This window comes from Etheostoma spectabile, chromosome 19, assembly GCF_008692095.1.
Source record: "Etheostoma spectabile isolate EspeVRDwgs_2016 chromosome 19, UIUC_Espe_1.0, whole genome shotgun sequence".
Taxonomy (NCBI): Eukaryota; Metazoa; Chordata; class Actinopteri; order Perciformes; family Percidae; genus Etheostoma; species Etheostoma spectabile.
In genome coordinates, this window is record NC_045751.1 from 5,013,466 (window position 1) to 5,028,619 (window position 15,154).

Sequence of the window (15,154 nt, forward strand, 5' to 3'; positions counted from 1 at the left end):
AGAGAGAGAGAGAGAGAGAGAGAAGGAAGCGAGGCGAAGGAAGGAGAGGGTGTAATTATTGAGGATGATGTGTATAGAGGCCTATGTGGAATGACAGCTTCCCTTTCATTTCTCTGATCACTGGTTTAATCCTGACAGAGCTACAGCGGCCACGGAGCGTCTGTCTGCTTGCCTGCCTGGGCTCTAACACACTGCCTCTATAACTTGTGTGTGTGTGTGTGTGTGTGTGTGTGTGTGTTTTCGCACATTTGTGTATGTGCATGTGACAGCATGACACAAAAGTATATGTAGGTGTGCGTATCTCTGCATTTGCTTGTGTAAAAACATCAATGTTGTTCATGTGTGCCTGTTTGCTTTTTTTGTGTGTGTTGCCTAAATGTGTGTGAGTGCATACCGCCTAGGAAAATGTTGTACAGGCTGATTGCAGTGGCAAGCAAATGCTGCTTTTAATGAAGGAGGTGAAAAAGGAGAGGGAAACACAGGAAATTAAATTGATATGTAAATGACGGAAATTCTCATTTGAGCTGAAGGTTGAGAGTGCTACAGCATTAACCAGCTTATGAGTTAATAATGATTTTTTACTCCCTCCCACCCTTCTTTCCTTCTCAGTCTGAGTCCCTCCCTCTCCCTCAGCCAAAAACGGATGGGTAGAAGCGGGAGGCGGGTGAAGATGAAGACAACATATGTCCCTAAATCTTAACTCCAGATATTTACCCTTAGCCGTTGTCTAATATATGCTCAGAATTTGTACCTCAAAACAATGTGAATTAAAACAGGCCGTTGTTGACTTAAAGGAACAGTTCCACTGGACGTTTTGTTCTCTTTTCTAAAATAAAAGATGAGTATCTTTTACTTTTGTGTTTTTCCCTCTTTAAAAATAACCAGATGGTGTTGAATATATCTCAGATGGAAATGGAGGAGACGAAGGGTGTCGGACAGCTTGTAATAGTGATGTAGCTCTGTGAAGCGGGTAGTAACAAAGCATAGACAACATCAGCTGCAGCTACAGAGTGCACCAGAGGCAAATGACTGCTGAATGATCACTGCAGCTATTATCAACCACTAGGGTTATTATTTTCTCTCCCCTCTCTTTGGTATTAGCTGGAACGAAACAGCTCAGTCAAAAGTCCTTGCCCTGCAGCCTTCAGTGAATGGAAAATGATATTAAACCAGACATTGGGTCCCCCAAGAGAAGAGGAGGGAAGAAAGAGAAAAAACACAAAGCTGCAACAAATGAAGAAAATGGTTGAGGCCCTGCAGGAGAGAGAGGGGGCAGTGGCAAGTCACACACACACACACACAGACACACAGAATACAATGCAGACTCAGTCACAGTTGTGCACACCCACACACACCCACACCACAACACACACACACACACACACACACAACACACACACACACACACACACAACACACACACACACAACACTAAGTGCTTGCAATACACAAACACACACACACACACACACACACATGAAAAGAGGCAGACAACCATAAACACTACAATGACACAAACGGACTTTGATTAGAAAGTATTACCAAAAAACAACAGACACAAATGGAAACCACATCAGTGATCTGGTTCTGCTCCAGAAAAAGAAGGAGAGGGGCTTGCTGCCTGATGGTATCCTTTTTTTTGTGCAAAAAATAAACAAAACATTTTCCATCTGTTATTTCATACAACTGAAGTGGAAGAAAGACTCCCAACCCTAAGTAGAGATGAAAAACATAGAGTGAGCAATGCTGCTGGAGAAGCCGTGGCTGTCTGAGCTGCATAAAGCACAGTGAGTGAGCCACAGGTTTTCAAGTTTCTCCATGGCCAATGAAAACATGCACCCCTGCAGAGAGAGCATGTTACACATACGCACACTGTACATATGCACAATTACACTTTAAGATATGTGATTTTTTTAACTCAAACTCCAATATGCAAACATGCATGCAGAGATCCATGTTAGCTGTGAGCCTGCAGACTGCTGGCTTACTGAGCACAGACAGGGTGCCTTTATCTGGCAGCAAGGAACCTAAATGGCTGGAAAAAAAATAGCTTACCTCCACCTCAGATATGAGAAATAATAAGAAAGTAAAAGTCTCACAGACAAGCCTTTTGTTACACCACCAAAGAGCACCAGAAAATGTAAAAACATTAAGCCAGACGATGGAGATTAAACCAGGTGTGAAGCCACTCAGCATATTTGCTATCTTCTCAAACTGAGTAAAATGTGATTAATGAAATGCTACTCCGGCCACCAACTAAGTCCCCTGGTTACAACTAGCAATTAACTGTTCTGCATTGTCCTTGGTGTGGGGTAAAGGTGGACATTTAGCGATACAAAAGGTTTAAAGGCACCTCAGCCATTCTGAAAGAAGGGTCATCCTAACGGTGGCTTGGGCTGTTGGATCATTGCGGCCCCATCCTCAATTCCAAAACAAAATTACACCAAATGTTTGGTTTGAGCCAGTACACCTTGATGTATTATCAAAGGAATGAGAGAGAGAGACAGGACAGAGAGGAAGATGATGATGATGTTGAAATAGAGGGACACATAAAAGACTAAGAGAAAAAGAAAGGTCATCCAACAGGACAGCAAATCATTGTAACAATGAGAGTTCAGACCATAATTATTTGAGGATAAACATTTTCTCCTTGGTCCGTTGAGCTGTGTATTGAAATAAAAAGAGTTTTGGTAATGAAAACAGTGATGGGGCCTTTAATTAGGTGCATTTGGGTATTGTAACTGATGTCTGAGTCTGAACACCCAGGATGAGTGGAAGTGGGCTTCAGTGATGATTATCTGAACAAGACAAAAACTAATCCAACTGGAGAGCTGATTTACGACTGAAAGGACATTCTGACAGTGGAAGGTTATCTGTTAATGTTGCTCCACTGACTTACTATCTATGGAATACATGATTGCTTGTGTAAAGGACCTTGCAGTAGCACATCTATTAATTATCTCAAAAATACCAGTTAGAAATATGAATGGTATATTGTTGGACAAAGCTGTGTATATGCAGTATGTATGTATGAACATCTGTGTGAGAGTAACAGGCGTTAAAGACAGAGAGCAAGAGAAGATAAGGTAAGAAACCATGGTGAAATGCAAGTACCTTGCAAAAGAGACAGGAGATCCTCTCACTGGTGTTGTAGTGGGATGAGTTGACCCAGATGATGCAAATGAGACTGACAATGTGTCTCAGCTTAGGAGTAAGTTGGCAAACCTTGAGCTGGGCAAGCTCTTCACACAGCTCTTTCAGTATAGACAGGTAGGGCAGGTTTGACCTGTACCTGTGGAAGGCAATTTGAACATCAAATATATACACAAATAAAAGCATTAAATGGTGAGTACACAAAGTTAAGACTTACCAGCAAGTCATCTGTGATATTTATCCATCTATAGTCAACATGTTTTTCTGTATACTCTTTTCTATGAACCGCTGCAGGCTGTAATCTACAGATATTTTGCACTGTACCTCTAGTGATAAATGACAAATGTCAAGCTCAACTTCACACTTCACATGAAAGGGAAACATTAATAAAGTGTAGTGTTCTCCTGCAGCCTGCTTTGGCTTCTGTACATGAACATACAGAGATTTCATACCCCACATCCATTCCTTTCTAAAGGCATTCAGTAAACTCAAAACATTGGCTGCATTCTCCTGTATACAGCAAGGAAACTGTGATTTGAGCATTAGCCAGTGTCATCAGTCATGGAGTCCCTAAATTCCCCATCCAAGCAGGTGCTGTTGGGCAAGAATGGCCCTACAGTGTTAAATGGACTGTTTAGCCGGCTAAGCCAACTTCAGAGCTGTAAAGCACAGTGGAAAAGCCTCAATATTCTCTGTCTGCCCATAATTCATCATACTCACACGTTGGTGGTTTTAAACCAGCCAATATGCTAAGCTGGCCTCAGCTACGTGCTGTGTCAAGCTGCACAATGCTTATACTTAAAATACTTACAAAGCAATCTTTAAAAAAGCAACCTGATGTAGAGACGCAACTGCTAATTAAACTGAAATAATAGTCACCACTGTTAAAGTGAAGTGAGTTCTACTTAGTATAACAAGGCAGCATAACATGTTTTCAATACCAGGAATGATGGGAGATGCATTTTTGTTGCACAAATATAATAAAATACACCACTCTGTTTATGCAGTATGTCTCCTACATATTTAAATGTTTACACATTAAATTTAATCTAAGACATTATAGTAAGAATTAAAACGTATTAACGCTTTCTTTTTAACATATGAAGATATGTACTGTCAAACAAAACATTTTTAACATTTGAAACTGTAGTTACAACTCTAGACTAATTGTGTTACAGTTAGGACTGGGCAATATATCAATGTTGCATCAATATCACAATATAAGTCTAGATATCTTCTTACATTTTGGATTTATCGTAATATTGTAATATGGTAAGTGTTGTCTTTATCTGGTTTTACAGGCTGTGTTACAATAAAGTTATGTCATTTTCTGAACTTACCAGACTGTTCTAGCTGTTCATTTATTTACCTTTACTCACTAAGTCATTAAATCATTTCTGGAAAATATTTATCAAAAATATCATTGTGTAAATTAAGTTTTGTTAAAGCACCAATAGTCAACCATACAATATTGTCACAATATTGACATTAAGTATTTGGTCAAGTATACCGTGATATTTGATTTTCTCTTTATCGTCCAGCCCTAGTTAGAGGCCTCAAACAGACACTGTTTCACTGTTGGATCTGCAGACTCTGTACCTGTCTCACCTGAAGAAAACTTGGAGATCTGCATGATGCTCTTGATCTTCTTGACCTCTGGCTTTTTAAACTCTTGGCTGATGTGACCAACAGATTGACGCAGCAGCTCCTCCAGAAGTCTATCTCTTGTTGAGATTGTTGAGAAAGAAGAGAGATGATGGAAGTACAAAGAGAGCAAAAGAAAAAAAAAATTATGAAGAAAGTGGATAGGTCATGGTGAGAGGTGAAGAGCCCAGTGCCTCATTAACTAAAAACTCTAGAGAGTGAGAGTCAGGAAGCAGATGCTGGAGCTTCAATGGCGTTTTGAAAAAAAGACTCACAGATCAAAAGATAAAGCCTGTGACTTTTTAGATAGCATCCCGAGAGAGAAGAATAGAGAGACAAAGGCACCCACACCAACACACATATGCAGCCCCTTAGGCTTACTCTCCATTCTCAGTACCGGTTTCTTGTCCTTGATGCCTCCTCAGGGCTCCGCTGTAGGCCTTCCTTTGGGATGTGTAGCACTTTGTTGCCCAAATTATCTGCCCAAAAATAACATTATATGAAACATTACACATCACACAGCCACACCAAGACTTTCATTGGATTGGGATGTGAGATAACCCAGATCATTAAGAAAAAAGGTTTGCTTTCCATTCAAAATACAGAAAATGCAGAAAAGTCATATATACTGTATCTCCATAGAGCACTGGTCTCTGAGGTTTTCATGCTGACAAAGTGCAAGAATAGGAACTGCATAAAAAAGTGGAAAGTTTTGAGAGTGGCACTGTTTTAGGTTTTCGTCGTCTACAAAGCACAAGGAAAACAGATGTTAAGATACATGAATGAAATAAGCAACTCGCTCTTTGCACTGAGATCAAATGGATTTCAATCTGAAACCCTCAGCGGGAGAAATTGAAAGTGTTTACAACTTCAACAGCAATGGACAAGAGAAAAGCCAAGACACGTCCCTCTACTCCAAAGCACATCACATACGCAGTATGTACCACTTGGGAATCTGAACAAGGTGAAAAATAACATTGCATACAGACATGAATAAAATGAAGAAAAGGTTCATGAATGAAAGCAGAGGTAGCAATGTGCAATGTCATACTGTAAAGAATAATGTGGGACTTTAAAGGCCAGTTTACTGGTGAAAACACAGCTTCCTGTTATCAGATTGGATGCTTCACTGCGGGAACAGTTAGGATCAGCGTAAAGAAGATAGCTGGGCATCATCAAAACACACTTTCATACACAGTGGCAGCAACATGCAGCCCATCCACCATTAGCCTTTAAACATAGAAGATAAACAAGACAAGGACAGGAAACGATAGAGGAAAAGAGAAATAATGAGCCAACTCAAAGCGCAGGTAAGCAAAACAACTGAAGATCACAACTAGGGTTGCAACTAACGATTATTTTAATAATTGATTAATCTGTTGATTATTAAAGCATTAATGTCCAACCCTTTACTGAAAAACGGAACTGTTAGTGCAAATTCACAGCGCAAAAAATCTTCATAAAGTGCACAAACAGGTTGCTCCTTGAACATCCCTGAGCTGTTAAAGTAATAATTCATAATTAAAGTAGTAAAACGACGAGCCTGTGACCGCGGCTTGCTGTGGGGTACATGATGCATTTCCCATCAAGAAGCCTCTCATCGTCTGCTGTTTTTTTGGAATCTAAAAGATAGTATAAGAATGTGTAATAGCACAATTTACATCAACTCAATTCATTCATACATACTTGTTGTTTTAGTTACAAGTTGTGTTAAGGTAAGAAACCCAAAGAGCAGATACAGATAGACTGACAGACAGACAGAAACACACACACACACACACACACACACACACACACACACACACACACACACACACACACACACACACACACACACACACACACACACACACACACACACACACACAGCAAGTTCACTTGAAGATTATTCATTAAATTATTACAATCATTGTAGTAAGTGCAAGTATCTATTTATACACCACATTTAAACACAGCTTATCTTGGTCACTGTTTGTGTTGTATTTAACATAGGGCTGGGCGATATAAAGAAAATCAAATATCACGATATTCTTTACCAAATACCTCAATGTCGATATTGTGACAATATTGTATGGTTGACTATTGGTGCTTTAACAAAATGTTATTTACACAATGAGATTTTTGATAAATATTCTGCAGAAATTATTTAATGACTTAGTGGGTAAGAGTAAATAATAGAAAAGCTAGAACAGTCTGGTAAGTTCAGAAAATAACATTGCTTTACTGTAATGCAGCCTGTACAACCAGGTAAAGACAACACTTCCCATATTACGATATATCGAAAATCTAAGATGATATCTAGTCTAATATAGTGACATCGATACAACATCGATATATTGCCCAGCCCTAATGTAACATGTTTTTAATGTGTGTGATTGAATTTCTAAATCTACGTACATGCTTTCTATGGTCATCTAACCTTTGTAAACTTGCAGTGAATGGATGAAAACAAAGTAATTGAGGTGCAGCTTTGCTTAGAGCCAAATAAGTGCTTTGCATGATTGCTACCATTCAGTCTGACATGGGAGTGAAATCTGTATACCCAAGAGCTATAACATTACCTGTGTTCTCCATTTACATACATATTTATGCTGTAAACCACCCATCTGTAGTCACAGGGGGCAAATCAGTGTGACCTGATTGTTAAAGAATAAAGTTTCTAAATAGCAAGAAAAACAAAAAATGTTTACCCCACAGGCCAGATTTGAGAGTCTAGGAATTTTAAATCCTTAAAATGCCTTTGATTGTCGGTGTATTGACTGAAAATGATATAGCAAACTGAGAATTTGCAGGGGGCTAAGGCAATGAAAAGGATTTCTGTCAGGATTATCTAATCTTTGTCTGATTATCCGGTAAACGGAGCTGTGTCAGGTAGAGGAGGTTGTAATTGTGGGTGTGCAGTTTCTGTTTACTATCAGTGTGGGTGTGTACAAGTGTGTGTTGCTTCTTTGAAAAGCAGTGGCGTTTTGTGCACTGATTGAGATAATTAGCATGAGAATTGAACCATCACAACACACCAGTACACTGTGTGATTAACCCTGTGTGTCTCTCCATTCAACTAGTCCATCAGCATTTACCTTTCTGGCTTTGCAAACAGTGAGAATTCTTTGGCTGCAACATGAAAGAACAAGTCCAAATTGTTGTTCGCTTGTCATTCCACATGAAGAAGATCAATGTTTGGCTGTCAAACTGTCATTTTGTCAAAGGGGATAACATTCATTGGTATGCACTCTTCTTTCAATAAGAAATGTTCTGCGCATATGACAGGGTCATTTTCAGGAAGCTTTAGTGAAACGGATAAAAATGTTTTACGAAAGTTAAAGATAAGACATGGGATCTTCTAAAGGACTGAAATAAAGAATAATAAACTATGTCAAACGTTCAACTACAACAGTATAATAGATGTAGTACCATACAGGGAGGTGTGTAATGGCCCCCTTGAACTTTTCAACCTTTTGACACATTTCAGGCTTCAAACATAAAGATATAACATTTTTATTTTTTGTGAAGAATCACCAACATGTGGGACACAATTGTGAAGTGGAACAGAATCTATTTGATATTTTAAACTTTTTTAGCAAATAAAAAACTGAAAAGTGGTGCGTGCAAAATTATTCGGCCCCTTTACTTCAGTGCAGCAAACTCACTCCAGAAGTTCAGCGAGGATCTCTGAATGATCCAATGTTGTCCTAGATGATGATGGTGATAAATAGAATCCCTGTGTGTGATCAGTCTCTGTATAAATGCACCTGCTCTGTGATAGTCTCAGGGTTCTGTTGAAAGCGCAGAGAGCATCATGAAGACAAGGAACACACCAGGCAGGTCCGTAATACTGTTTGTGGAGAAGTTTAAAGCCGGATTTGGATACAAAAAGATTTCCCAAGCTTTAAACATCCCAGGAGCACTGTGCAAGCAATCATTTTGAAATGGAAGGAGTATCAGACCACTGAAAATCTACGAGACCTGGCCGTCCCTGTAAACTTTCAGCTCAGACAAGGAGAAGACTGATCAGAGAGCAGCCAAGAGGCCCATGATCACTCTGGTGAACTGCAGAGAACTACAGCTGAGGTGGGACAGTTGTCCATAGGAACAATCAGTCGTACACTGCACAAATCTGGCCTTCATGGAAGAGTGGCAGAAGAAAGCCATTTCTTAAAATATAATAAAAAGTCTCGTCTAAAGTTTGCCCCAAGCCACCTGGGAGACACACCAAACATGTGGAAGAAGGTGCTCTGGTCAGATGAAACCAAAATTGAACTTTTTGGCCACAATGCAAAACGATATGTTTGGCGTAAAAGCAACACACCATCCCCACTGTCAAACATGGTGGTGGCAGCATCATGGTTTGGGCCTGCTTTTCTTCAGCAGGGACAGGGAAGATCGTTCAAATTGAGGGGAAGATGGATGCAGCCAAATACAGGACCATTCTGGATGAAAACCTGTTGGAGTCTGCAAAAGACCTGAAACTGGGACGGAGATTTATCTTCTTCTTCAATGATCCCAAACATCCAGCAAAATCTACAAAGGAACGGTTCACAAATAAACGTATCCAGGTGTTAGAATGGCCAAGTCAAAGTCCAGACCTGAATCCAGTCGAGAATCTGTGGAAAGAACTGAAAACTGAAAACGCTCTCCATCCAACCTCACTGAGCTCGAGCTGTTTTGCAAGGAAGAATGGGCAAGAATTTCAGTCTCTCGATGTGCAAAACTGATAGAGACGTACCCCAAGCGACTTGCTGCTGTAATCGCAATAAAAGGTGGCTCTACAAAGTATTAACGCAAGGGGGCCGAATAAATTTTCAGTTTTTTATTTGCTAAAAAAAGTTTAAAATATCAAATGGATTTCGTTCCACTTCACAATTGTGTCCCACTTGTTGGTGATTCTTCACAAAAAATAAAATTTTTATATCTTTATGTTTGAAGCCTGAAATGTGTCAAAAGGTTGAAAAGTTCAAGGGGGGCGAATACTTTCGCAAGGCACTGTAGCTACCAGACTCAAAGACAGTGCCGAACTTCAGGAGAAGGTGAGCAAATGTTAATAGAAGTGATGAATACCTGTGGGTAGTTAATGTTGTACAGAGGAGACCCATAAACGTCCTCTTTTTAGAAATTTCAAGTTTAGTGACGTTCTTCCACCCACCTGTGAGGCTGACAAGGTAGTATGTTGGTGGTGTAGTTGTCCTTTCATGCTCTTTTCCCAGTAGGTGCTGAGGGCAACCAAGGAGGCATGCAAACAGGTCATCCTGCTCAGCTGTGGTTGGGGTCGCCTTGCACTTTGCCAAACTGTATGTACGGCCTCATCAAACGTCTCCTCTGTGATTACCGCCTCTGACACATAGACATAGTGGGCCAGCTGCTCTGCCACCTGTCCATGTGAAATAGTGAAGCAGAAGAAAATTGAATCAGAGTGGTGAAACACAGGAATGAAAGAAAGGAGGTGAAAGAATTAAAGTTGAGACAGAAAGCACAGAGAAAAGAAATGGGGAAATGAGAAGTTGGAAATACATTTTTAAAAAAGGAAGAAATGAGTGTTGAGAGAAAGAGAAAGCACAAGAGAAATTTGTGTCAAACAAAAAAGGTAGACAGGGGAAAGACAAAGACCAACATCATAATGGGGATGCAAAACTTCCAAAAGGCACAATACATGCAAAGACGCCCTGAAATACATAATTAAATTATGGCATTCAGTGATTATCTTTTGTGACCTCTCGAAAGCAGAAAACTAGTGCAGCCATGAAATGGGAGACATTAATTCCCATGGGTCTCTTTAGTTGCAGCTTACTTGGTATTCAGGGACATCATTACCAAAATCTACAAAAGCTCTTATCAGTTATAATACACACACACTGCACCCAAGTGTGTGTGTGTGTATGTGTGTGTGTGTGTGTGTGTGTGTGTGTGTGTGTGTGTGTGTGTGTGTGTGTCTTTGACAAGGCTCGGCAGCAATCTCTGCTTCACATCTTTTGGCTTCTGAGGAGAATGGGCTGTCCAGCTTTTCTACAGTGTTTTTGACATTTCCATTAGTCTGGATGAAAGCTAAACAGGTATCAGACAAGCTGGACAAGACTGCACAAAGAGCCTGCACAAAGGGATTCGACCACCTCTATCTGACGGGCACGTGCAGGTACTTGCATATCAAATAACGCATGGCCAATTAAAAAACAAAAACAAAAATTGTTTCGTCCTTCACTATTTTCATCCACTACTTTCTCTATCAAAATGAGTCTAAGCTACTTGAACCTGCTCATAGGAATTAAGCAGCCCCCCTGGGATTTTCAATGTCAGAAAATTCATTATGGGGCTCAATGGGGCACAGCTCTTTCATTAAGGGCTCCATAACACATGTCTCACTGGGGTTCAGTCATTATTTGTCAGTACACCACTGCAGGGAGAGGGAGTCGGCTGTACCTGTGAGGCACGGAGGACTCCACCTGCTGCCATGGTTGTGATGGAGGTGTCATGGTGGAATTATACAGCTTCCTCTTTCTATCCTCAATAAACAAGTCCTTGTTTACACCAGGAATGATCCACAGAACTAATGAAAGCTTCTGTTGGATGGTGGGTTCAAGGACAAGAGAGAAAAAAGTGGTTAGTTGGTGTGATAATTTCACAATGGAACTGAACGCACACCAGAGAAATGGCAGGAAAGGTTTCTGCAATTACACCCATGTTCTGCTGTATCCACAAATTATACCAATGCATTTTATAATTGGAGAAGGGCTGTGTTCTAACTCCATAAAGCCCTCCACAACCCCAAACCCACCTGCCCCCAATCCTCACTACTTTAAATATTGTATGTAAACATACAAGCATACATCCAATACTACCTAAATGATATCACTATGCAGATTAAACATGGAGCAGCCTGGTTGATTAATGCTAACAGGTAGCTACAGAAAAATTTGTATGTACCAGTGTGTGATGGTAGGTAGGTAGGTAGGGGTGTGTGTGTGTTTGAGTGAGAGAGAGATAAATCACTGCCCCCACTGTGTCGTTATTTTCAAGGGGAGATGCATGTACGCACACACATGCACGTACACACGCAGAAATGAACAGAAACACCATATGTAAATGCCAGTAGTGTGTTCCAAGGCAGAGAGTGGTAGTTATGCTATTAATTCCATGTTCTTTATTTTTACTTTATACTGCATTGACATTTTTTTGCACACTTGCAAAAAGAAAAATATTTATTCAGAGTAGAAAAGAGACAAAAATGTAACTAACTAACAAAGGCAACTGAGATGAGATTAGATGAAAACAATGGGGAAACAATGGGGAAACAGGGAAAAGCATTAACTGGGTTGGGTGCACTATGGTTGTTGTATGACAGGGACTACTTTTACAGATTTGTCCTGACTTAAACACCATGTAAAAATTCAAACGTAAATGTGTCCATTGGATTAAGAGATTAAGGAGAACCAGTTTGCAGAGTTAGAACAGTAAACTAATTATGTGACCATGTATCACTTAACAAATTGTCTTATAGGTGTTTTAACCAAGCACATTTACAGGATAAAGACTCAGGACAGGACAGTATTGCTGTAACAGTAGCGTAGCGCGAGGAAGAAAAGCTAAGTTGTGGCGATACAAAAATACAGTATATATCATTTATTTTGATATTTGCATAATGTGATGCCTTATTTAACTCCTTGGTGTAAAACTACACAATGTTTATAAATGCTTTATCTAACTTCCTGCCTTGACCTATTAACCTGATGCTGAAGCTAAAATAAAGCCAGAGCTCCAAATTAAATTTCTAACGCAGGAATTTCAAGATTCAACCCATATATTGCTCCTTTGCAACAGAAAAGTTTGGTTTGTATTACTAAAACGTTAAGTAACAGGCTGAAAACAGGAAAACATTTCTCTTTTGATCTCATGTCCCCTAAAATACATTTGAGGATCAATTAGAAAAGGAAAGAATTTTCTCAGAGAGCAGGAATGATTTTTTATGGAATAAGACTTATGCTCTGGATGAGCACTGCCATCATCACTAAAGAAAAAAACCTTTATGTGGTGCAATAAGCTTAGATAAACATCTGGTGGCTCACAAAATACAACTTCCATTCACTACTTATGAAGCACGTCTGAGACAGGTAGGATGGATAACAGCAGGTGAGTCCTAAAAGTCTGTTTTTCAGTTTAGGATAACAGTTCATGTTCTAAACATTGATTGGTCTGTGGTAGAACACAAAAATAACATATGTCTGGACTGTGGAACACAAGAATAACATGTGTGTTGAATTGATTGGTATTCCAGTTTAATGTTCGTCTGCAATGTAGACAACGCACAGTCGGTGGTTCAGAGCGAATGACCATCAATTCTTCTTTGCTGACAAGGTTTCCATTAATCAGTTTAAATGCTTTACCATGTTACTGGTGCACAATTTGGCATTCTTTCCTCATCCAAAGCCTTTTCACTGCATTCACTACCAGCCATAACTGCGACGCTGGTACTGTTTTCACCTCGTGTGTGTGTGTGTGTGTGTGTGTGTGTGTGTGTGTGTGTGTGTGTGTGTGTGTGTGTCATCAAGGCAAAATGTGGTCCTAAAGATACCTACTGTAGGCAGAAACTACGTTTATGTCTGCGGCCTGATTTTGTCAGGTGTAAAATTGAGATCAAAATGAAGGTCAAGTTTGAAAGAAGGAGGATATGAAGCAGGGAAGGGGGCCTCCCAATGTATGCCCCTGGCCTGATTTGACTTGCCGCCGGTTTGATCCCATGGCAAGATGGTCTTTAGTCTATAGTCTGACTGTGGTTAACCGAATGTAAGCATTGATACACAGACATAGTACTTTAAGTGTATCTGTGAAATGCAATTATATATTGAAGGACACCAATTTTCATAATTACATCTGGTTCACATTGTCAGAAAGATCTAGCCTTACTATTCTCTTTTTTTTGTTATCTTGAGCACCGTCATTACTTTTGACAGTAGTCTGGACTTAAGGGTTGATGTAACTGTGATGAGACTTACTTTGTATAAATGAAAATCCAAATTTCTGAAGAAAATCACACAATTTCATCCTCCCAGAGGTAATCACATAATTATAAAATTAGCCATTTTAGAGGAAAACGATAAAGGATAATTAGGTGATGCTTTGTCATTTTAAAGATTAGCTGGACACCAAATCAAAAAGAAATATTTCATGGCATTAAGCTGTGAAAAAGTGCAGCAAAGACATGGAGCTGCACACATCTTGAATTAATGTTCAATACATCAAGAGCATTTACTTGCATGTATATATTTTTAATATGCACGTTATCCTCCAAATCATGTCACACAATAATTGATTGCATTTAATTGACCATTATTGTTCAAATAACTGACTACTGTTTAATCAAAATAATTGAAAATGAATGAATATAACATTTAAATATTCTCAAAATGTTCGAGAATGCAAAATTAATCACTTCTTCCAAATGTGTGTCATGTTTGCACACATGGAGTATGTATGTCCCTTTGTGTAGTCATCATTACAAACGTACCTTAGGTTGGACCTCCTGTACTCAACATGGGAGACTTCAGGCATCGTCTTCTCCAACCCTCCTGAGTCAGCTAGAGAGGAGAGGAAAGGTCAAAGAACTTAAAAATTAAAGAAAATAAGCAGTTGCAGCTGTCTTGTCTAGCTCTACAGTCTTCACTGCCACAGCTTTGTCTTATTCTAAGTTAAGTTGAAATGATTATATGGTATCATAATTATTATAGTTCCATCAAGATCCTGGCAAGTATGCATGCACCTGAGCTCATGACAAACATACTAATAATAATAATAATAATATATACTCTATTAATCCGGCAAGGGGAAATTACAATTTACACTGTTATTACACACACAGGCCTGAATTACACACACATGCTCAGTACCTATACATGCACTAAATGGAGAGATGTCAGCAGTTGGGGGTTTGGTACCTTGCTCAAGAGCCCCCTTGCCCATCTACCCTACCAACTCTTCTGGGATTGACAGCTGGGGCCTGCAGGGAGCACGATGAATAATTTGTGGGCAGAAAGAGCTGCAGGCCGCCGGAAACTTCGGAGACAAAAGTAATAAAATGGTGAAGTCAACAGCTTCATGAACTATTTATCTTTCTGGGACCGCTATGTCCTCTTTCAGTCTCTTTCTGTACTGTTCCACTCCAGCCACCTCACTTGTCAAAGCTCACAGCAGTCCAGGCTTTATTGAAACTTTGATTCAGTTTCCCAAGTTGTCACTTTCTAAGGTCGGTGCGCAATAAAGGAGACAGGTTATTGGGGAGAAGAACAGAGAAAGGGACTAATGAAAAAATAAATCTTTACTAGAAAGAAAAAAAGCAAAGAAACCCACACTACAGTCTGATCTGAGGTTGGAGAAG

At 39.7% G+C, this 15,154-nt stretch overlaps 2 long non-coding RNA genes across 2 annotated transcripts in view; both read right to left on the reverse strand.

Moving 5' to 3' along the window:
* The window catches only part of LOC116707389 (uncharacterized), a 7,483-nt gene extending 1,759 nt beyond the window's left edge, over positions 1 to 5,724 (reverse strand). The window contains exons 1-2 of the long non-coding RNA XR_004336500.1: positions 4,762 to 5,724; positions 3,115 to 3,292 (exon numbers count right to left, since the gene is read on the reverse strand). This is a non-coding gene — a long non-coding RNA (uncharacterized LOC116707389). The remainder of the gene's footprint in view (positions 1 to 3,114; positions 3,293 to 4,761) is intronic.
* A 4,219-nt stretch (positions 5,725 to 9,943) lies between these two features.
* Positions 9,944 to 14,830, reverse strand: LOC116707386 (uncharacterized). The gene is made up of 4 exons (XR_004336497.1): positions 14,715 to 14,830; positions 14,288 to 14,357; positions 11,206 to 11,345; positions 9,944 to 10,162 (listed from the first exon to the last, which is right to left on the reverse strand). It is a non-coding gene; the product is annotated as an uncharacterized LOC116707386 (long non-coding RNA).
* Between the last annotated feature and the right edge of the window lie 324 nt (positions 14,831 to 15,154).